The sequence below is a fragment of the Marmota marmota genome, unplaced genomic scaffold (assembly GCF_001458135.2).
Source record: "Marmota marmota marmota unplaced genomic scaffold, marMar, whole genome shotgun sequence".
NCBI classification, from domain to species: domain Eukaryota; kingdom Metazoa; phylum Chordata; class Mammalia; order Rodentia; family Sciuridae; genus Marmota; species Marmota marmota.
In genome coordinates this window covers 73,571,221-73,592,989 of record NW_026000026.1, presented here as the reverse complement: position 1 = coordinate 73,592,989, position 21,769 = coordinate 73,571,221, and the positions used below count along the sequence as shown (strand labels likewise).

Below are 21,769 nucleotides of genomic sequence, written 5' to 3'. Positions count from 1 at the left end.
TATATATATATATATATATATATATATATATATATATAAAATATATGCACGGCGTGCGCACACACACACATACACACAGAAATTGATTAAAACTATTGTTTCTGGTTGAAGTAAACCACATTGTGTTCAAAAGGGCCTCTGAGATTCAAACTTGGGGAAAGAAGTCTCTATTTTAGGATATTATTCTATTATTACTTTAAGTAACTTTGACATTATAGCTGGGGTAGAGCACTTGCCTAGCGTGTGCAAGGTCATGAGTTTGTTCCCCAGCACCACTCAAAAAAAGAGAAAAAATTGACATTACAGTGAAGTGTAAGCTTATTAATAAACCCTCTTTGATCCAGGCCCCGCCTAACTGAGCTCAAGCCATTATTCTTACATTGTCTACTCTCTTGATTTACACCTTGGTTTCCTTTTTCTTTTCTTTTTTTTCTTTTGAGAGAGAGAGAGAGAGAGAGAGAGAGAATTTTTAATATTTATTTTTCAGTTTTCAGCGGACACAACATCTTTGTTTGTATGTGGTGCTGAGGATGGAACCCGGGCCGCACGCATGCCAGGCGAGCGCGCCACCGCTTGAGCCACATCCCCAGCCCAATAAAGAAACTAGGGATTTTTTTTGGCGATGATGGGAACTGAACTCGGGGCTTTGCATGTGTGAAGCAAGCACTCTACCACTAGCTATGTCCCCAACCCCCAAACAGATCTGAGTGGGTGGGGTTTTCTTGATACAGATCCTTCACTAGACTCCTGGAAAGAGATATACAAGAGGCAAATTTTTGGACATTCCATATCCAAAAATGTCTTTATTTTTATTGCTTTCTCATTTCCCCCACCCCTGCCCTGGTACTGGGGATTGAACCCAGGGACATTCTACCACTGAGCTATACCACCAACCTTTTTTATTTTGAGACTGGGTTATGCTAAGCTGCCAGGGCTGACCTTGAACTTGAATGAACTTCTCATGGTCCTATCTCCAACTCCTGAACTCCTGAATAGGTAGAACTTTTTTTTTTTTCTTTTTTTCTTTTTGACTTTTTGATGAGCTTGGTTTCCCACTATGTTGGCCAGGCTTAAACTCTTGGGCTCAAGTGATCCTTCTGCCTCCAACCTCCTAAGCAGCTGGGACTATAGGCATGTACCACCAAATCTGGCATTCCTCACACATTGATTGATGCTTTTCCTGGGTATAAAATTCTAGATTGTAAATGACTCCCTGAAACCACCACCTCTACTCCTCAAGCCTAAGCTTCTCCAGTGCCCAGTCTTTGAACTAAAAATTTCTTTTGCCATGGAACACATGTCCCCATCCTCCTTGACACCTCTCTGTAGTTAACACCTATGAGAACAACCTGATAAACATTAGCCTCATCAGACAAACTTTCCTGCCTAGACACCTACCCTCTGAGGTCTTGTAGATATGTCTCCTAGGAGCTCCACAACATACACTGCTTATCCTCCTGATTCACTTATTATACAATATATTCACTCCTATTTACTTTTCTGAGTCCTCCACTAGATTTTGAGCATGAGGGCTAGGAATCCATAGCAATAGCGCTACTCAATAAATACTTGTAGAAAAAAGAAAAAAAATGAAGTCATGGTGTTTCGGGGGTTTTGAGTTTTGTTGTTGTTGTTGTTTGTTTTATTTTGTTTTTAATTAAAAGATATAGTATATGGGGCTGGGGATATATAGAGTGCTTACCTCACATGCACAAAGCCCTGGGTTTGATCCCAAGCACTGGGGGGGAAAAATAGATACAGTATAAACTGGGAGCTGTGGCACATGAGAGTAATCCAGGAGGCTCTGGAAGTTGAAGCAGGAGGATCATGAATTCAAAGTCAACCTCAGCAATAGCAAGGTGCTAAGCAACTCAGAGAGACTCTGTCTCTAAATAAAATACAAAATAGGGCTGGGTGTGTGGCTTACCGGTCGGGTGTCCCTGGGTTCAATCCCCGGGGTACCCACCCCCCAAAAAAGATACACTATATAATAAAGTGTTTGACGATTCCTTACCAGTTGGTACATGTCCAGACTTGAGGATAGAGAAAAAAAGGATTGCTCTGGGAGAAAGGAATGCCACCTTGATATTAGGATCATGGAAATAACTCTTATAATTTCTTGTTGACTATCTGTCTTCTCTGGGGATAGGGATTAGTTAGGCTCTGCTCACTGTTGTGTTCCCAACACCCAGACAATAAATAGGTGGGGTTTTTGTTTGTTTTGCTTTGTTTTTTTATGGTCTGGAGATTGTACCAGGTGAACATACTTCCACTGAGCTAAATCCCAAGCCCTTTAAAAAATATCATTTATTTTGAGACAGGATCTCACTAACTAAGTTGCCCATGCTGTCTTGAAACATGTGATCCACCTGTCCTCAGTCTCCCAGGTAGCTGGGATTACAGGCTTGAGCCACTGTGCCCAACAGTGAGCAGGCTATGTGAGCAGGCTTTGGGTTTACCTCAGTGGTAAAGCCCTTGTCTAGCATGTGTGAGGTCTGGATTTGAACCCCCAGCACCAGGAGGGGGGGTAAAAAACGGAACTAGAGCTGGGGTGTGGCTCAGTGATAGAGCACAAGCCTAGCACAGGTGAGGCACTGGATTCGATCCTCAGTACCACATAAAGATAAATAAATAAAACTGAAAAATATTTAAACAAAACAAAAACGAACTAGTCCAGACAAAGCAAGACCTATGTATTATACTACCAAGAAAACCAACAAAGCAAAAAGTTCCTACACTGTCTTTACCATCTTGGGAAGAAGGGGGATTGTGAATGAAAACCCAATTCATTCTGGTGCTGGTCTCTTCCTTCCTTACCCCTCTCCAATAGCCAACAGAACCTTCTCCCAATTCCCTGTCCCAGGCATAGGCATTCTCCTGTGAACACCTGGATTTGAAGCCCTGGAATTATCTGACCCAGACCCTCTCCTTCATAGCACATCTCTTTATAATCACCAAGACCTGTCACCTCCTCTCCCTTAAAGCTGCTTCACATCAACCCTCCTGTTGGTCTGGCGTGAGACTTCATCACCCCACATGTAGGATTTCACATGGCTCCCTCCTTCACGGAGGGTGGGGGGGTGTCACCTTGACTCCTATATAATTGGTCACTGTGAGGGATGGGGATGTGGCTCAGTGCTAGAGCACTTACCCTACTCACACCAAGTCCTGCGTTCAATCCCCAGCACTATAAAAACAAAGCAAACTCTTTGAAGTACCTTTTTTTTTTTTTTTAATTACCTGTTCACTCCCAAAACACCTACTTATGTTCCTAATTTCCAGGGCTGGGGTTGTGGCTCAGCGGTAGTGAGCTCACCTAGCACGTGCGAGGCCCTGGGTTCGATCCTCAGCACCATATAAAAATAAATAAATAAAATATAAAATAAAGTTATTGTGTCCAACTATAACTAAACAATAAAATATTTTTTTAAAAAAGTCTCTAATTTCCTTTCACCTTCAATTACAACTCATCTGCCAGTTTTCAACCCTTCTGGTGCTGTTTTAATTCCATACTCGCAGCAGCTCACTGTACATACAGTCTCACCATGATTAGGTAAGATGCTTCAATGCCTCAAAAAGGACAGAGCAGTTTTAATGCACACCTTGTATATTTTTCTGGAACATTCTCTCTCACCTCTGTCTTGATCCAGTCTATTCTTTGAGACCTAACTTAAATCTTTCCTCCTCCAAAATACCTTCATTGACAACTCCAGGCCTTGGTGATCTCCCCAACTTTAAAATCCAAACGGTTGCTGGGTATGGTGGTGCAGGCCTATAATCTCAGCTACTCAGGAGGCTAAGGCAGAAAGATTCCAGTTCAAGGCCAGCCTCAGCAATTTAGTCTTAAAAATAAAAAGGGGCTGGGGACGTAACTCATCAGTAGAGTACCCCTGGGTTCGATCCCCAGCACCAACATTAATTAATTTAAAAAATCCAAACAGTATTTATCATCTTTACAGCCCCATTAAATTCTAATGAGTACCTTATCTAAGATATCATCCAGCCTAAGTATGTTAGTGTGAAGTTCTCCCAGTTAACCTGAATGCTGCCTTTGATGGCAAAGGTATAATGATGACCTGTTCTTGTACCTACAGGAACCTTAAGAGATTGGCACATAGTAGTTTTCAACAAGATAAAATAGCTATCTGCAGAAAAACACATGTATCTGGGTTAAATCACTGGCCTACCAATTATTTATTTATTTGTATTTGTGACAGTGGGAATTGAATCCAGGGTCTCTGGCATGCTAGGCAAGCACATACCAGCCCTTTTTAGTTTTTTACTTTGAGATAGGGTCTCTCTAAGTTGTTGGCCTCAAACTTGTGATCCTCCTACTTCAGCCTCTCAAATAGCTGGGATTAGAGACATGCCTTACCACTCCCAGACTGACAATTATCAACAATGCATATTTGGGCAAGTAATTTAAACCCCTGGAGCCTCAGTGTTCTGGTCTGTAAATTGGGGTAATAGCAATAACCCTCAATAACAATAACCCTGGAAGCACTGATTCAGTGGTCAGCAGTGTGGTCACCTTCCTCCTTACTTCTAAATAGAAGGGTTGTTATGAAGTTGAAATGAGATCGTGCTGGGTAAGACAGTTTGCACACTGCTTCAATACACAGTTAAGAACTCACTATATGTTAGCTACTATTAGATGCTCCAATCCCCATCCTTGGAATTGAACTTTGGCCTTGACTTTGTTTTACCTTTCTGTCACTGAGTCATCCTTGCAAATAGTGATTTCCTGCCAGTCCCTTCCTGTGTCCACCCCTGGTTGGTTAAAGCACAGCTCCACAAGCAGTGGCTAGGGACTAGTCCCAACGTGCAAGACCATCTCAGGCCCGCTTCGATGTTCCTCCTGGATACAGTACTGTGTGGTTGGTGTGCCTTTAACTCGTGAACCTTCTCAAGCCCTTCTTTCTCCTATTTTATCCTTATTATTGTATTATAAAAGCAACTCATGCTCATTTTAAAATATTTTAAGCATGCAAGAGTGTAAAATGAAGAGCAAGAGTCTTACTCCCCGCCCAAATGCCCATTCTTACTCTTCATAAGTAACCTTCTGGACTTAGTTTCTTGCATTTCCAAAAATCATCTGTGGCTATAGAATTATACACAAGTGCATGCGCTGTGCTATGTCTTGCTTCAGTCACTCATCAGTCTTGAGTCCCTTTCTATATCTGCACCTGATAGGTCCGTCACATTTATTTAATGGCAACAACATAGATTTTCTTTGTAAAAATTAGCTGTCATGGATTTCATCAGTCTCCTACAGGTAGATGTTGCTATTAGTGGAAGGCTGTAATGAACCTCCTGTAATGAACCTCTGAGGACACCTTATGTCTTCAAGGCTTCTGATTGCCTGGTTAGACTGACCTGGGGACAATGCTTCAAATTTGGTTCTACCTCAAGTTTTCCACCTGGATGGTATTAAGACCCTGGAAGCACTGATTCAGTGGCCAGGAGTGTCGTCACCTTCCTCCTTACTTCTAAATAGAAGGAAGAATTCAGACCCAGTGGTATACACTGTAATTCCAGTGACTGGGGAGACTGAGGCAGGAGGATTCCAAGTTTGAGGACAGTCCCTGCAAATTAGTGAGGACCTCTCTCGATATTAAAAAAAAAAAAAGAATTAAAATTAAAATTAAAAAAAAAAAAAAGGACTGGGGATGTAACTCAGTGGTAAAGCACCCTTGGGTTCAATCCCCAGTGCCAAAAATTAGTTAGTTAATCAATAGTAAAAAGGGTAAACTGGGTGTGGTGGTACATGCCTGTAATCCCAGTGACTTGGAAGGCTGAGGCAGGAGGATCACAAATTCAAGGCCAGCCTCAGCAACTTGGTAAGACCCTGTCTCAAAATAAAATATAAAAAGGATTGGGGATGTAGCTCAGTGGTAGAGCATCCCTGGACTCAACTGCCCGCATAGCGAGGAGAAAATAAAAAGAGGTGCGTAGGAGAGAAGGAGGAGAAGAAGGTGGTCACTGGGCTTTTCTTCATGATCCTCCCCAATAGGAGCTCATGGAAGCAGGTTTCTCCCTTTTTGCTGGAACTGTGGGGAAATCCTGGCTGTGTCCCCAGAGAAGGAAGGAAATACGTTTTTGGTTCATGAGACACAGTCCCAGCTGTTTTCAGAGGGGCCGGGAGGGATGTATTGGTGACGACAAAGACCGTAGCTGCAACAGGCTTCAGGTGGTGGCTGGGAGGAGGCACACAAGCAGGCAGTGACGTGGCACTATTGTCCCAGCCCACATCCGTCCCTACACAGTGTCCTTTCTTAGGCCAAGGACAGGATGGGCTGCAGGAACTAGGACTGCTTATCCCCAGCTTGGCCTGACTCATCTGTGACCCCAGTTACCGTACCCTGGAGAAGCTCAGGGGCCTGAGAAAGCTATGAGTAGGAAAAAGGCACCCCCCCGGGCTGTGTCCAGTGGCTGACTGATTACTCTGGGACCTGCAGTGAGTTACCAAATCATCCTAAGATTTCGTTGGTTCATTTCCCCTATCAGTAAAAGAGCCACACCAACAGTGCCTGTGTTAGAGTGTTCTTGAGAGCAGGATGTACACCGAGTGCTTAACACAGGACATGATGTTGCATAAGCAGTCAATAAATATTTGATATTTGCTCCACTGATCTCTCTTTCTGGCCTAGCACAGCACTCAACTCAGAATAGGTGCTAAATTAGACATTCATTATTTATTTATTTTGAGTACTGGGCATAGAACCCAGGGTCATGTGCAGACTAAGCTTGGGCTCCACCACCGAATCACACTCCCAGCAGGAATTTCTTTCTTTCTTTTTTAATATATATTTTTAGTTGTAGATGGACACAGTGCCTTTATTTTATTTTATTTTTATGTGGTGCTGAGAATTGAACCCAGTGCCTTCCACATGCGAGGCGAACACTCTACCACTGAGCTATAATCCCAGCCCTCTTCCTTTTTATTTTTTTTGAGACAGGGTCTCACTATATTTCCCAAACGGGCCTCAAATGTGAAATCCTCCTGCCTCAGCCTCCTGAGAAGCTGGGATTCCTGGTGTGCACCACTATGCCCAACTCAAAATGAATTTTTTAATAAATGGCCAGAAGAGAAAAATTACAAAATGATCCCATCACTCATACCCTATTGTCACTCTATTTTCCTTCTCGTTTTTTTTTCCCCCATGGTGGTGATTGAACCTAGGGTCATATGAATGCTAGGCAAGCACTCTATCACTGAGCTATACCCACAGCTTTCCCTTTTCGCTTTGTTTATGACTGTGGCAGTGTAGTGACAGAGGTTTGTAACATTTCTCACTTTTTTTTTTCTTTTTTTAAAAGATAGAGTGTCACTGTGTTGCCCAGGCTGACCTATAACTCCTGGACTCATGTAGATCCTCCTGCCTCAGCCTCCCAAGTAGCTGGGACTACAAGTACATGCCACCACGCCCAGCTCATTTAGTTCTTCATTCTCCTCCTTCTTTCTCTTCCTTCCTAGGAAAAAAAGCCATTTTATTTTCCCTCATTTATCCACAAGACCCAGTCAGATGAGGTGGACAACTTCAGGATCAGAATCCTCCAATGCAGGCCTTCCGTCACAGTTTCTAAAGGGAAATCAACCCAAGACCACGGGAATATCAGAGGAAGGGGGAAAAGAAACTCATTTATTCTTTCAGTCAATAGAGAGGGAGAGAACCTACTGCATCAGAAAGAAAAACCAGAAGCTTGCTGCTGACCTTGCCCCTTCGCCCCCTAACTGCATTAGCATAAACTTAATTCCTCAAAAACTGGCTTCTGCCTCTGCCGAGACGGCTCCCTAGGTAGTGCTGGGGTGCCCCTGTCAGCCAGAGCCTCTTCCTCCCTGCTTGCCCTAACTCGCTCTCTACAGGGGACATCTGATCTCACAGTCCCAGCCCTGTCTCCTCCTCAGGCTTCTCTGGGTGACTATGTTCTTATCACCTCCTCCTCCTTTCTCAGTCCTGCTTCTTATCTGCTCTTCTGGGCTTACCTACACTCCCCAAATTCACATGTTGAAGTCCTAGCCCTTTGTACTTCAGACTATGACCATATTTGGAGACAGGGCTTTAAAGAGGTAATTATGTTACAATGAGGTCATCAGGATGGGCCCTCATTGAGTATGACTAGTGTCCTTATAACTCAAGGAAATCAGGACGCCAGCTGAAGGAGGACCACGTGAAGACCGGGGCGAGGATGGCCATCTATAAGCCAAGGAGAGAAGTCCTAGAAGAAACCAGCCCACTCAACACCTTGACCTTAGACTTCTAGCCTCCAGAATGGTCAGAGAATAAATTTCTGTGGTTGAAACCCGCCCCCATTCTGTAGTTTTTTGTTACAGAACAAGGTCATTACTCCCAAGACCCCAGACTCCTCAATTCATCCATCTCCAGAGCCTCCACTAGAGTGCCTTCCCTCCCCAACTCCACTCAGGTCAAAAGTGTCACACACTGAGAACAGGACTCCCACTAGTGCTTCAACTCTGGATTCTAACTGCCAGCCAGACAATTCCCTGAACTGTCTTGCTAGTCCTTAAACCTGAAAAAGTCTACAACTATACAATCACTGATGTAAGTTAGTCCAACCACCTTGCTTTACAAAGGAGGAAACTGTAACAAAACAAAGTACCAACAGCCTCTTCCTGACATCCTCATGCCCACAAACACCATCTACCTAGGCACTATTAAAAAATGTGGCCATCTTCCCTCTGCCCTTCCCTTCCTCCCTCACAGCCAATCAGGGAGGTACTCTGCACTTGTATCCTGTTTCTCCCCCTGAATAAACACTTTGGTGCATTTATATGTAGATAAGTATGGGACCTGGGGTGTCCCTTGTCTGTTCTGTTAGAAAGGTGGACCAGCACTGAGGTGAAGAGCCCAGACTCAGGGATCTCTCACTTGGATTTGGTTCCAGGTTTCATTCTGTGACCTGAACCATGTTTCTTGGCCAATAAAATGGTGACAGTGATGGTATATACATCTTTGAGTTCTTGTAAGAATTAAATGTGGATTTGAACCCAGTGTGGTCAAGCCTTAAAACTCTTTATTCTAAGCTGGGCATGATGGCCCACGCCGCCTATAATTCAAGCAACTCAGGAGGCAGAGGCAGGAGGATCCAAAGTTCAAGGGCAGCCTCAGAAACTTAGCAAGGCCTGAAGCAACTTAGCAAGACCCTCTCTAAAAATAAAAAATAAAAAGGGATGGGGATGTGGCTCAGTGGTAAAGCCCCTTTGGATCAATCCCCAGTACCAAAAAAAAAAAAAAAAAAAAAGAAAGAAAGAAAGAAAAGGCTTATTATGCAGAGCCAATATAGAAATAAAAAGAGTAACTGTGGAATATAAGTGAGTGTGCAAGACCAACTGGGACTGAGGGTATCTGTCAAAACCTGGTAGCTGGGGGCACAGCTCAGTGGTAGCTTGCCTAGCACATTTGAGGCTCTGAATTCCATCCAAGCACTGCAAAAATAAATAAATAAATAAATGAGAAAAGAGCTGAAAATAGAGATAAAGCTTGTCATACAAGGTAAGGAGTCTAATAGAAGACTCTCTCTCCAAGGGTGCACCCAGCATTCTCCTCTCTGTGCAAGGGAGAACGAGAAGTGAAGCGATGGCACAGAAGGGACAGCAGAGAAGTTGGTTTGACCAACCTGGATACTGGCTGAGGGAAGAAAAAAAAAAATCTTTCCTGAAAATTCCCAACTGCAAACCAGTCTTTCCATGAATGTGCAGTCTGATTCGTACAACCTATACCCTATGTGGTTAGAAAACTCTCAAGTGGAAAATTTCACTTAGTGAGCACCTGTTAGGAATAAATCCTCGTGACTGGTAAAATCAAATACAAGTGCTCTCCAAAGGACTGCAATTTCAATCTGTGCCTCAAAAAATGTCCACAAAGTTTCAAGAAACTTAAGCCTAAAGTTAAAAATCACAAAATACACAAGGAAACAAGGCACCATGAGTGAGAGCCAGCAGAAACTACAGACATCATCAGACCCACAAAAATAGAGTCATAGAAATGATTAAGTACAGAAGATAAAGGGGTATTTTAAATATATTTTGAGATATGAATGTGAGGCTCCAATATGTAATCTAGGAACAAAAGTCTATAGCTAATTTTGAAATATAAAAAATTGAGGTGTTAAATAGTGGGCTAAAAACACTGTTACAGGCAGACTTTATTTACTGAAAGCTGGATCTTCAAAAATCTAGGACATTATTCAGAGACACAGAGATAAAAATACAAAGAATAAGATATGTGGACTGGAAGACAGAATGAGATGGCTTAATATATGTGTAATGGCATGTGTGGAAGAAAACTAAGTTGGAGGAGGAGGTATTTGTAGAAAATAAGCTAAGGCACCTGAGCAAGGCTTAAAATATAGGGAATAAAATTTAATTGAAATGCTCACTCTCAAGGCCAAGGCTTCATCTGCACAACCTTAACAATGAGCACCTCTCTAGACTTTGTACTCAGCACTAGTTTCACATGAGTTCTGACCCTGCTGAAAATTTTTCCAAATTGTTGTAAGACACCAAACTCTGGGTCCAGAAATCCCAAAAAGGATCAAGAAAAACTCAGAAATAAATATAACAGACTGAAGCTGAAGAGGACATGAGAAGGAGAATGGGAAGGGGGAGGAAATGGGGGGCAGAAGGGAGGGAGGGAGAGGGAGGAAGAAGACAACCGAGAAGACTGGCTGCCTGGTGTGAGGCCCTGGGTTCAATTCCCAGCACTTGAACACGTGCACACACACAGACACACATACAAACAGGGAAAATAGCAGAAAATAAGGATAGAAAGACATCTAATTCGGTAATTTTCACAACATATAATAATACAGGCAAACTGAACTCTGCTCTGCCCTGAAAAGACAAAGTTTGTCAGACTCACCAGAAAACAAAGTCCAGTCATATAAGAGAGTCATAAGCACAAGAGAAGAGTTAGGTTTAATGACTGCCAGGGAAGGTGGCACATGCCTGTAATTTCAGTGGCTCAGGAGACTGAGGCAGGAGAATTGTGAGTTCAAAGCCAGCCTCAGCAAAAGCAAGGCACTAAGCAACTCAGTGAGATCCTGTCTCAGAAATAAAAAAGAAAAGACTGGGGGTGTGGCTCAGTGGTGAGACACCCTGGATTCAATCCCCAGTCCCAAAACAAACGAACAAATAAAACTTTCCTTCTACTTTATCCAGTCACTGTGATTTCTCCACAAAGTAAAAGCAGAATAAATTTGGTGATTTGAGGACAGTTTGATAAAGGAACTATTTGCAAATACATGGGCAGTGTGTGAAGAAAGTACAGGAATAGTGAAACAGCCTGAAACTAGGAAAAACTGGACTCAGCTCTCACTCCAGGAACCCAAGGGGGCAAGCCCATCCTGCCCCCTCCAATCTTCATTCTTCACACAGTGCCAGATGAGCTTTTAAAATGTGAATTAGCTGGGCCTGGAGATGCATGCCTATAATATCAGGTACTCGGGAGGCTGAGGCAGGAGGATTCCAAACTTGAGGCCAGCCCAGCAACTTATGAGACACGGTCTCAAAATACGAAATAGAAAGGGCTGGGGTTGGGGGGGCTGGCGTTGTGGCTCAGTGACAGAGCACTCACCTAGCACATGTGAGGACCTGGGTTCGGTCTCAACACCACATAAAAATAAATAAAATAAAGATATTTTTAAAAAATCTTTTATGGTCTATTCCTGCACCGCCCCTACCTTATATCCTCTAGCTCTGTCAGGGACCAGGGTTCACATCATTCTCAGTCCTTAAGCCATGCTGCCCTTCTCTCTTTCTTTTTTTTTTTTTTTTTTGGATACTAGGGATTAAATTCAGAGGCACTCAACCACTAAGCCACATCCCCAGCCTTATTTTATATTTCACTTAGAGACAGGGTCTCACTGAGTTGCTTAGCACCTTCGCCATTGCTGAGGCTGGCTTTGAACTCACAATTCTCCTGCCTCCGCCTCCTGAGCCACTGGGTTTACAGGATTCCTCATGCTCCCTCCAACTGTTCTCTGCCTGGAATACTTCTCACTCCACTCTCCAAGCCCACTTAACACTACTTGTCCTTTAGTTCTGAGCTGAAGTGTAATTTACCAGAAGAACTTCCCAAACTCCCTGCTTTTGTTATATACCTTCAGGACATTACCATCTCGGCTGCAGAACACCTATCCCTGGTGCTTTGTATTTATATTTGTGCCACTAATTGATTAATGTCAGTCCTACTAGACTGGAAGCTCCATGAGGGCAAGAACGACCCCCATTTTTGCTCTTTGCTGTACAGTGCCTGGCACCCTGCATCTAGCAGAAGCTCAGCAAATACTGATGAATGAAGGAATGAACCATCCCAACAAGTAAAAGGCAATTTGTACTGAAAAAAGTGCTGTATGACGTAAGAAGAAGCTTTGCCCAGTTTCCTTATGCAACTAGCATTCATTCATTCACAGATGATTCACTCACCATCTCTCAGGAAGAATTAAAGGTAGCTTCCTTCATGGGCCTCTCCTGCACAGGAACAAACACTCTCTGGGCTGTTTGTAAGGCAAGAGTGTGAATGGTGTGCCTCCAAGTCAGGGAGGGCAGATGGGCCCCACATCTTGGCAACCTGGCAGGCCCTAGAGGTAGAAGACAAGGAGTGGGAGGAAGGAAATAAACAAATTACGAGCCCCTCAAAGGATGGCGAGGGCCATAGTCAATGGTACCCAAGTGACTGACCTCTGAGCATTTTAGCAAAGTGGGGCTGAGGAAACTGAATTTGGTTGGTTCCAAGTAATTGCTAATCACAGAGAAAAACCCCTGTCTTAAAATCCCTGGTTGGGAAATGGACCCAAAGCATTTCCCCTTATTGATAAAATCTGCATCCTGTTCTCTGATTTGATTGACTTTACAGGTGGATGGTAATGGTTCTATGCCTTGGCTTCTTCATTCTCAATAAGGATGGGAAATTTTATGTTCTTTTAGAGCATCAGCAATGACAGAAATAGCAGTAGCAGCATGGTCCCCTCCCAAGACTTTCCACTGATCTTAAAAGAAAATGCAAACTATTAAGCATGGTCTTTAAGACCCTCTGTGAGGCGACTGCTGCTTGTTTCTGTTGTCCTCCCTCCCCCTTGGTCAGTCAGCTCTGGCACAATCAACCCCCTTTCTGTTGGCTCCTGCCTCGTGGTCCTCCCCCCCAGCCAACCCTCCTACATGGAGTGCTCCTCACTCAGATCCACTCTTGGCTGCTCCTTCTTGTCATTTGAGACTAGAGTCAATTTAGTCACCACCTCCTGACTCCCTCACCACCCTCACCCCATTGCTCAACCTCAGCACCTTGTCTTATCGCCTGGATAGCATGTCAAACTATCTGAAATCATCTGATTTGTTCGCATAGTCATCAACTGTGTCCCCTACCTAGAACATACACTCCCTGAGAGCAAAGCCTCACCTGTCCTGCTCACTCCTGAGTTCTCGGTGTCCAGAATGGAGCTTGGTAGGCACTCCATAAACATTTCTCAAATAAAGGAATCATCGATGGAAGACCCTATTGGAAAAGAGCTACTATACTTTTTTTTGGTGGGGGAGTACTGGGGGATTGAATCCAGGCATGCTTAACCACTGAGCCACATCCCCAGCCCTATTTGATATTTTATTTTGAGACAGGGTCTTATTATGTTGCTGAGGCTGGCTTTGAACTCACAATCCTCCTGCCTCAGCGTCCTGAACCTCTGGTATATAGGCATGTACCACTGCACCCAGGGAAGAGCTACTGTACGCATACTATTTTGTAGATGAAGGACTGGAGACTTGGTAACCTTGAGTGACTTGCCCAAGGTCATAGAGATAGTAGATTGGGAGAGGAGCTGAGTGAGACTGGAACCCAAGCCTGGCTGGCTCCAGAGCTTGTGTTCTTAATCACTACACAAACAGATCCATTCTGCAGACTGATGTCAGCCACCCTCCCGCCCACTACATGTGTGTGCATTCTTTGCAACAGGACCTGGCCCAAGAGCCAGGCAGTGAGGAGACACTGAATGACGCCCGCAGAGTGTGAACCAGCACAGTCATTTTGGATAGCTCCTCGGAAGTTCCTACTAACACTAATCCTCAATATACATGTACAGATCTACAGATGGGCTCCACAAAAGCCACATACTGGAACATTCATAGAAACTGTAGTCTTTTTCTTTTTTTTTCCTGTGCTGGGGATCAAAGCCAGGGCCTCTCCCATACTAATCGAGTACTCTACCACTGAGCTACAAGAAGCAGATTTTGTTGTTGTTGTTACTGGTTTTTTGGATTTTTTTGTTTGTGTGTTTTGGTAACTGAGCTAGTACAGGGGTGTTTTACTGCTGAGCTACATTCTTTTTTTTTTTTTTTAATTTATTTATTTATTTATTTTTAGTTATCGGCGGGCACAACATCTTTGTTTGTATGTGGTGCTGAGGATCGAACCCGGGCCGCATGCATGCCAGACGAGCGCGCTACCGCTTGAGCCACATCCCCAGCCCCTGAGCTACATTCTTAACCGGTTTTATTTTTATTTTGAGATAAGTTCTCACTAAGGTGCTTATGGCCTCACTAAATGACTGAGCTGGCCTTGAACCTGCAATCCTTCTGCCTCAGCTTCCTGAGTTGTTGGAATTACAAGCATGTGCCACTGTGCCGGGACCCAGCCTTTTTATTTTGAGACAGGGTCTTGTTAAGTTGCCCAGGCTGACCTCAAATTTGCAATCCTCCTGCCTCAGCCTCTTGAATAGCTGGGATTACAGGTGTGCACCACACCACCACACCTGGCTAGAAGGAGTATTCTTTTTTTTTTTTTTTTTGATACCAGGGATTGAACTCAGGGGCACTCAACCACTGATCCACATCCCCAGCCTTATTTTGTATTTTATTTAGGGACAAGGTTTTGCTATTGCTGAGGCTGGCTTTGAATTCATGATCCTCCTCTGCCTCCTGAGCCACTGGTATTATGGGTGTACACCACCAATCCCTGCAGAAGCAGTATTCTTAATAAAGAAAACAAGCTAAATGCCTAGCAACAGTAAAATGAATAGATACATTACAGTATATCATATAATGGCATATTAGCTAGCAATGAAAAAGACGCTATGACTACATGAATAAAATGGACAAATCTCTCACATACAAAGTATACAGTCTATAATTCCATTTAAAGAAAGATCAAAAATAGGCTAAATTAATCTGCAGTGTTAATTCAAGATTGAGATTGCTCTTGTCAGTGGAGGTGAGGGGTAGTTAGAGATGGGAAGGACATGAATGAGAACTTCTAGAATGCTAGTGTAGGGGAGCAAAACCTGCTTCTCTCTACCTTTTTAGGTTCTTTGAATTTAAAACGTGGGCTGGGGTTGTGGTTCAATGGCAGAGTGTTTGCCTCGCTCATGTGAGGCACTAGGTTTGATCCTCAGCACCACATAAAAATAAATAAACAAAATAAAGATATTGTGTCCATGTATAACTAAAAAAAAAAATTTTTTTTAAATTTTAAACATGACATAGAGAAACTTAATTACATGCATAGACACAAAGGTCCCACAAAATGAGACTGGAAGATAGTCCAGTGATTGAAGTTTACATAGCATCCTAAGCTATTCAAAGGAATGGGGCAGGGACCTGGTGAACAAAGGCTGGCTGTTATGCAGATAAAGTTTTGGGCAATAAAAGCTGCCTGGAGCAGCCCTCTTCTCCACACAGATTCTTTTACTAATGTAGATTTCCTTCCTAGATGCAAAGTTCCCATACAAAAGGACAGCTTTCCCCAGCTACCCCTGTGTCAACAGTTTCTCTGAATAACCGGCTTAAAATGTGCCAAAGAAGTATATTTGGGGGTGTTCAGTTTGGTCTCCGGTGTCATATTTTGGGGTGCTGTGTCCTAAGTCCAAACATTGGAAACATTCTGTTTCCTGATCAGGATACTGGTTACACCATTCTGTTCACTTTGTAAAATTCTCCGAGCAGTATGTTTTTGATTTGTGCACTTCTCTGAATGTAACTTATTTTGAATCACATGAATTTGACATTTTTGTATGTGGTTGCACTCAGTATGGTGGTACAAGCCTGTGATCCCAGCTGCTCAGGAGGCAGAGATAAGAGGATCCCAAGTTCAAGGCCAGCCTCATAACTTAGCCAGACCCTATCTCAAAATTAGAAATTAAAAGGGCCAGGGCTGGGGTTGTGGCTCAGTGGTAGAACGCTTGCCTAGCACATGTGAGACACTGGGTTCAATCCTCAGCACCATATAAAAAAATAAGTAAATAAAATAAAATTTAAAAAAATGTAGGGCCAGGGATGTAGCTCAGTGGTAAAGCACCCCTGGGTCAATTCCTAGTACCCTTTCCCCTCATCCAAAAAAAGCAGTTTTGAGAAAAACAGGCTCTGCCTTCTCAGACTCCTTGGCAGGTGTCAATTAGGCTACGGATGACCCCAACAATGGACCCCGTCGAGGTAGAAGTCCACTGGAAAGTCCAGAGGGCCTGAGGCTTGTTTCTGGAACACTCCAGTAAGCCTGCCCTGGATCTCTGCACTCCTTATGCATTTACCAGGCTTCTCCTCCTAAGCCTCCAAACCGCTTGGAGAGGCCCTCCCTGATCTCACGAAAGGGGCCATCTTCTTCCCCTAATCTTGGTCATATCACTTCATTATTTCCTTTGGGGATTTGGCCAATATCTGAAATTGGTATTATTCAAATGTTTTCTTTTTACTGTCTGCTCATTTCGTTAGACTGAGCTGTGTAAGAGCAGGGGATTTCTCTACCTTACCCAACGTTGTATCTGCAGGTATGGCATCCTGCCTGGTACCTAGAATGTGCTTAAATATTGGTTGAATGAAGGACCACACGAAGCAGCAGGAATAGAAGTGTGTAGACAAGTGGCCCAAAGCACAACTGTCAAGTCAGAAAGAAGGGCCCAGCATCCCTCCCTTCTTTGGAGAGTGAAAGTCTCTCAGGCTTCCAGAAAGAAAGTCACAGACCCCTCCAGCGTCCAGACAGGCAGTCCTTATCTCTGTTCCTTCTGAGGGTCCCATTCTGTTACATAAAGGGAAGACAGTTATAGGGTGATCACTGAACAACCCAATGGAATTAGAATCATCCTGCCCATCATAGCGATTAGACTGGGGCTCTAAATGATCAGTAACTCATTTCAGATCTCTCAAAAATTAAGTGGTAGTACCCTGGGCAAAGTCTGTCTATGGAGGTTCCAAAGCCAGAGTTCATCACCCATTGCATCACCAGAAGTGTTCAAGGTTACTAGAGAATTTCTGTGAAAGCCACCGCTCACAGCTGGGTTTTGATTTTTTGTTTTTGAATTCTCTTCTTCTTTTGGTGCCTGAGATCAAACCAAGGCCTTGTGCTGCATGCTAGACCAGCACTCTACCACGAAGCTATACCTTCCAGTCCTTAACTTTTTTTTTTTGGTACTGGGGATTGAACCAGGGGTGTTTTACCACTGAGCTATATCCCCAGCCCTTTTAATTTTTTATTTTGAGACAGGGTCTCCCTAACTTGCTTAGGGCCTCTCTAAATTGCTGAGGCTGGACTTGAATTTGCAATCCTCCAGTCTTAGCCTCTGAGTCCCTGGGATTACAGGTGTGCCCCACAGCACCCCGCCTTCTTGTTTACTGTTCACATTTGTACTTAGCTCTGGATTGAGCTCCCACATCTGAAACGGATAGTGTGCTTATATTTTACATGAGTTTGAACTAATGCATATTTGAACTTGCCATAAAAACATGTTTATAAAAATCCTGATTCTTTTATCAAGGCTGGTAGGATGACTTCATATTCACACCTATGAGGAAATCAGTTGAATCATATGAGGCATTCTCTAAGGCTTCTTTTGCATAACATTGCATTGTCCAGAATGAAAACAAAGGGTCTTAGAGGAAAAGCCAGAAAGAGGAAATGAGTGACCTGTATTACCATAATGAAGTCAGAACCTGCAAAATTTATACATAACATTTACACATAACAACTAGAGGTCCAGGGAAATAGTTGTGCAGCCAGCTCTGAGCTAAGTTAAAAAGCATCATGCCATCTAGAGCTCAACAATCTTCTCAAGATTCATTCCCATTTTATAGTTCACACTTGAAGAGATTAAGAATCACGCAGTCATCAAGTGTTTAACGCCCTGCCCTGCCCCCCCGACACACACCAGATGCCAGGCAAGCGCTCCATAGCTGAACCATAGCCCACAACCTTTCTCTGCATTTTAGATCGCATTTCTTTTTGATTTTTTGATACACTCAGATAAATGAACTCCTCTTAAATTTCGAACTCATTCCTCATATCAAACCAGCTATTAGCCCTAACCCCAGCAACTTGAGAAGCTAAGGCAGGAGGACCAACCTGGGCAACTGGACACCCTTCCTTGATATGAAAAATAAAAAGGGCTTGGGATGTAGCTCAGTGGTAGAGTTCTTGCCTACAAGAGCTAAGTTAAAAAGTCTGAAGCCCTGGGTTCGATCCCCAGCACCACACACACACACACAAAGGACTGGATATATTGAATTATCATCACCTAGCAAGTGTTGTCACTTAACATTACTGTCAGTTACTGTGTTATGTGTGTCATCAAGCTTCACAACCGTTTACAGTTAGTACTGCTACTATTAGCTTTCATATCACAGAGGGTAAAACTGTGGCACCTAAAGTTCGAATAACTTTTCCAATATTCTGGCGCTTGTAGGGCTAGGATTTAGCTCCAGCAATCTGCAGTCATTGTCTGCACATCTGTCTTTCAAGCTGTCCAGCCCCAAACCTGAAACATTTGAATTCACTGAGTTAGAAAGCTTTGGAGGGAGTGTTGGAACAGAGCTGTAACCTCTAGTTCTGATATGCCCCTTCTTTCTCAAAGGACGCCTATCCATGGTCTCTACATTGCTTCCCAAGGATTCTTCCTGCTTCTGAACCTTCCCCCACTAAATTCAGCCTAGTTAAGTCTGTACTACTAAGCTCCAGGGAAACTTCCCCAGAGTCCAGGCTGAGTCCCAACCTCAGCATTCTGTACTTTGTATGTACCACTTAAGTTAACTACAATTAAACCATTCTTTGAACAACTATTTGTTTAAGGTCTATCTCCCCTACTTAACCACAAACAGTAGCAGTTTCAGAATTTCTTTATGGGTGGGAACAGGTAACATGGGGAGGAAGGCTTGGCTTCCATTGTTTAATACTTGACATAAGGCTGAGGAATGGCAATTGAACATAGAAATGAATAAGGATGCTGATGGAGATTATAAGAGGGAAGCACACCCTCCCCTTAACCCCCTCTTCCTCCTCCTGCTCTGGGGCACCACCACTGACTATAAGCTCCATAAGGACAAAAATAGTCTGGCTATTCTCACTGTAACCTCAACACCTGGCACTGTGCCTGACACACAAGAAGTGCATAATAATTTTTTATGGAATTAACACATAAATAAAATGGAAACTTGAACTTCATGTATGAAAGAAGGATGCTAAGCCCAGGACACAATTTTTTTTTTTTTTTTTGATGCTGGGTACCAAACTCAGGGTCTTGCGCAGGCAAGGTATACTCTCAAAGGCTGAGCTACACCCAGGGTTCCTAAGACACAGTTTTTAAACGCAGCATTACCTATGAAAACATGCTGAGCACAAGACTGGCATTCAGTAAGTGCTCCATAGATGTCTGTCATTGAACTGAAATTCCTTCCTCTCACTCCCACTAACTCATCTCCCCAATCCTGGCAAAAGTAACAGCTTAATGAAAGTACAAAATCCAGAACTGAATCCACTCTACTCACAGACATTTGCATTGGGGTTGAGGTGAAAAACTGTCATTAGCATGGCAGGAATGCAAAATTACTAGGATTTGCCCCTAGCAGATAAGTTAGAGCTAGGGAAAATATTAAGTGGCTATGGAACAGGAAAAAAAAAAATAAATAAAAGACGACAAAATCCCTCAGCACAGGCCAGCCAGATTCCTTACTCCAGAAGAGTGGATGTGGTATCTTCTACCTGCTAAGGAGCAAATGTACTACATCTCCCCACAATCCTTCACCATTGGCCTCAGGGATGCTGGGGAAGTTTAAAACACAAATAATGTGTGTTACATCCTGCTTAAAACTCCTCACAAAGCTTGCCTCAACCTTGCAGGTCAGATTGTAACCCAGACCTGTCAGCAGCTCCACTGTATCAGTCTCTCCTAGGCTGCCCAGCCTGAGATGTTTTCAACTCTTTCTCAGGCTCACTGATCAGTCTTCAATCTCAACTCACATCTATAAACTCTGTCTCAGAAAGACATTCCCTAGCTGGGTGCTATGGCAGATCCCTGTAATCCCAGGAGCTCGGGAGGCAGAAGCAGGAGGATCATGAGTTCAAAGCCAGTCTCATGAACTTAGCAAGGCCCTAAGCAATTCAGTGAAACCCTGTCTCTAAATAAAATATAAAAAAGGACTGGGGAGGTGACTCAGTGGTTAAGTGCCCCTGGGTCAATTCCCAGTACCAAAAAAAGAAAAACACTCCCTGTGCCCCAATCAATCCCTGTCATGCTCTCAGAGCATGCTTATTTGTGCCTTCTAACACTTAGTATAGCCTTGAATCCTACAGTCAACCTCCTAAAAGTACTGAGCAATCTGGCCTTCACTATTTGTCCCCAGTCAGTGCAGGCCCCGGCACAGAACTGAATGAATGAATTTCTCATAACTGCTGCCCTAAACTAATCCTCCACTTAGGTTCTAAGCAGAACAAGAAAATGGTCTCCCGTGCACTTCAGCATTCCCATCACACTGTACTGATCACCAGAGCCCTTTCCAGATGAGGACTTAGAGCTCCTCCTCCTTCCCCACTTTGAGCTGGGGTCTTCTCACTTTTTTTTTTTCCCAAGAAAGCCAAGAAAAAGGCCATGAAGTGGAATCCTGTCTCTTAGCTAATTCCTCTAATAAAGGAAACAGGACAGCAACCCCACATTCTCAACATTCTCCATAGCTTAAAAACAATTTATTTACTCTCATCCTTGTACATTTAATGCAAGGATCATGGATGAACACCAGCTGGAAAAACCATAATTGTTTAACTGCTTAAACGACATGCAAGGTGTGTGATGCAGTAGACAGTTGATGCAGAGTAGAAAGAACCAGGTTTCAAAGAACCAGGTAGAAAATCAGCACTACAATTTATTAGTGCTTCCGTTTACCATCTGCAGGACCCTTGGCCTCAATTTCTATGTCTGGCAAATGGAGAGAGTGACAATGAACTTCAATTCCCATAAAGGGAAGTTCTGAACAGCTGTAAAATCCTCCATTGTCCTGATGAAATTTTTCTCTTGGCTTTAGAAAGGTCTTGGTCCTGAAGGAAGGCTGAGGTCCCCTGGGGGAGTCTGCTCTAGCCTCTAGAAGTTGGGTAAGTAATCACACGGGAGAGATGAGTCCAAGTGGTGAGAATATTTTAGACTAGGACACAGTGACCTTGGGTTCTAGTCTGGGCTCCCAGCTCTGCAGCTCCAGTCCAGCCCCAGGCGAGAGAGGCCTTTCATTGGTTTCTCTGACAACAGCTAAGTGCCGTCCTATGGTGGCGTAGGAAGAAATAGCCTCACCATCTTCGTGGGAAGGCCTAACACTAGCAAGACACACCTTACAGGGATTTCAGACTCAAGCCCAGCTCTTATCCTGGCATCAAAGCCACCCCCTACCCCTGGCTCCCCGGAGACTACAATCTCCTCTGTTCCTGGGCGGAGCTGGGCCTACAGAGAAGGTTCGCTCCTTCCTTACCAGGAGTCAGGCCTAATGGCAGGGGCTTTTCTTTTCACAGGCTTGGGG

At 43.6% G+C, this 21,769-nt stretch overlaps 1 long non-coding RNA gene across 3 annotated transcripts in view; it reads right to left on the bottom strand.

The window, feature by feature from the left end:
- Positions 1-21,769, bottom strand: part of LOC125619112 — a 138,288-nt gene that overhangs the window by 115,172 nt on the left and 1,347 nt on the right. For all 3 annotated transcript variants that reach the window (XR_007350607.1, XR_007350605.1, XR_007350606.1), the window contains exon 2: positions 12,449-12,603. This is a non-coding gene — a long non-coding RNA (uncharacterized LOC125619112). The remainder of the gene's footprint in view (positions 1-12,448; positions 12,604-21,769) is intronic.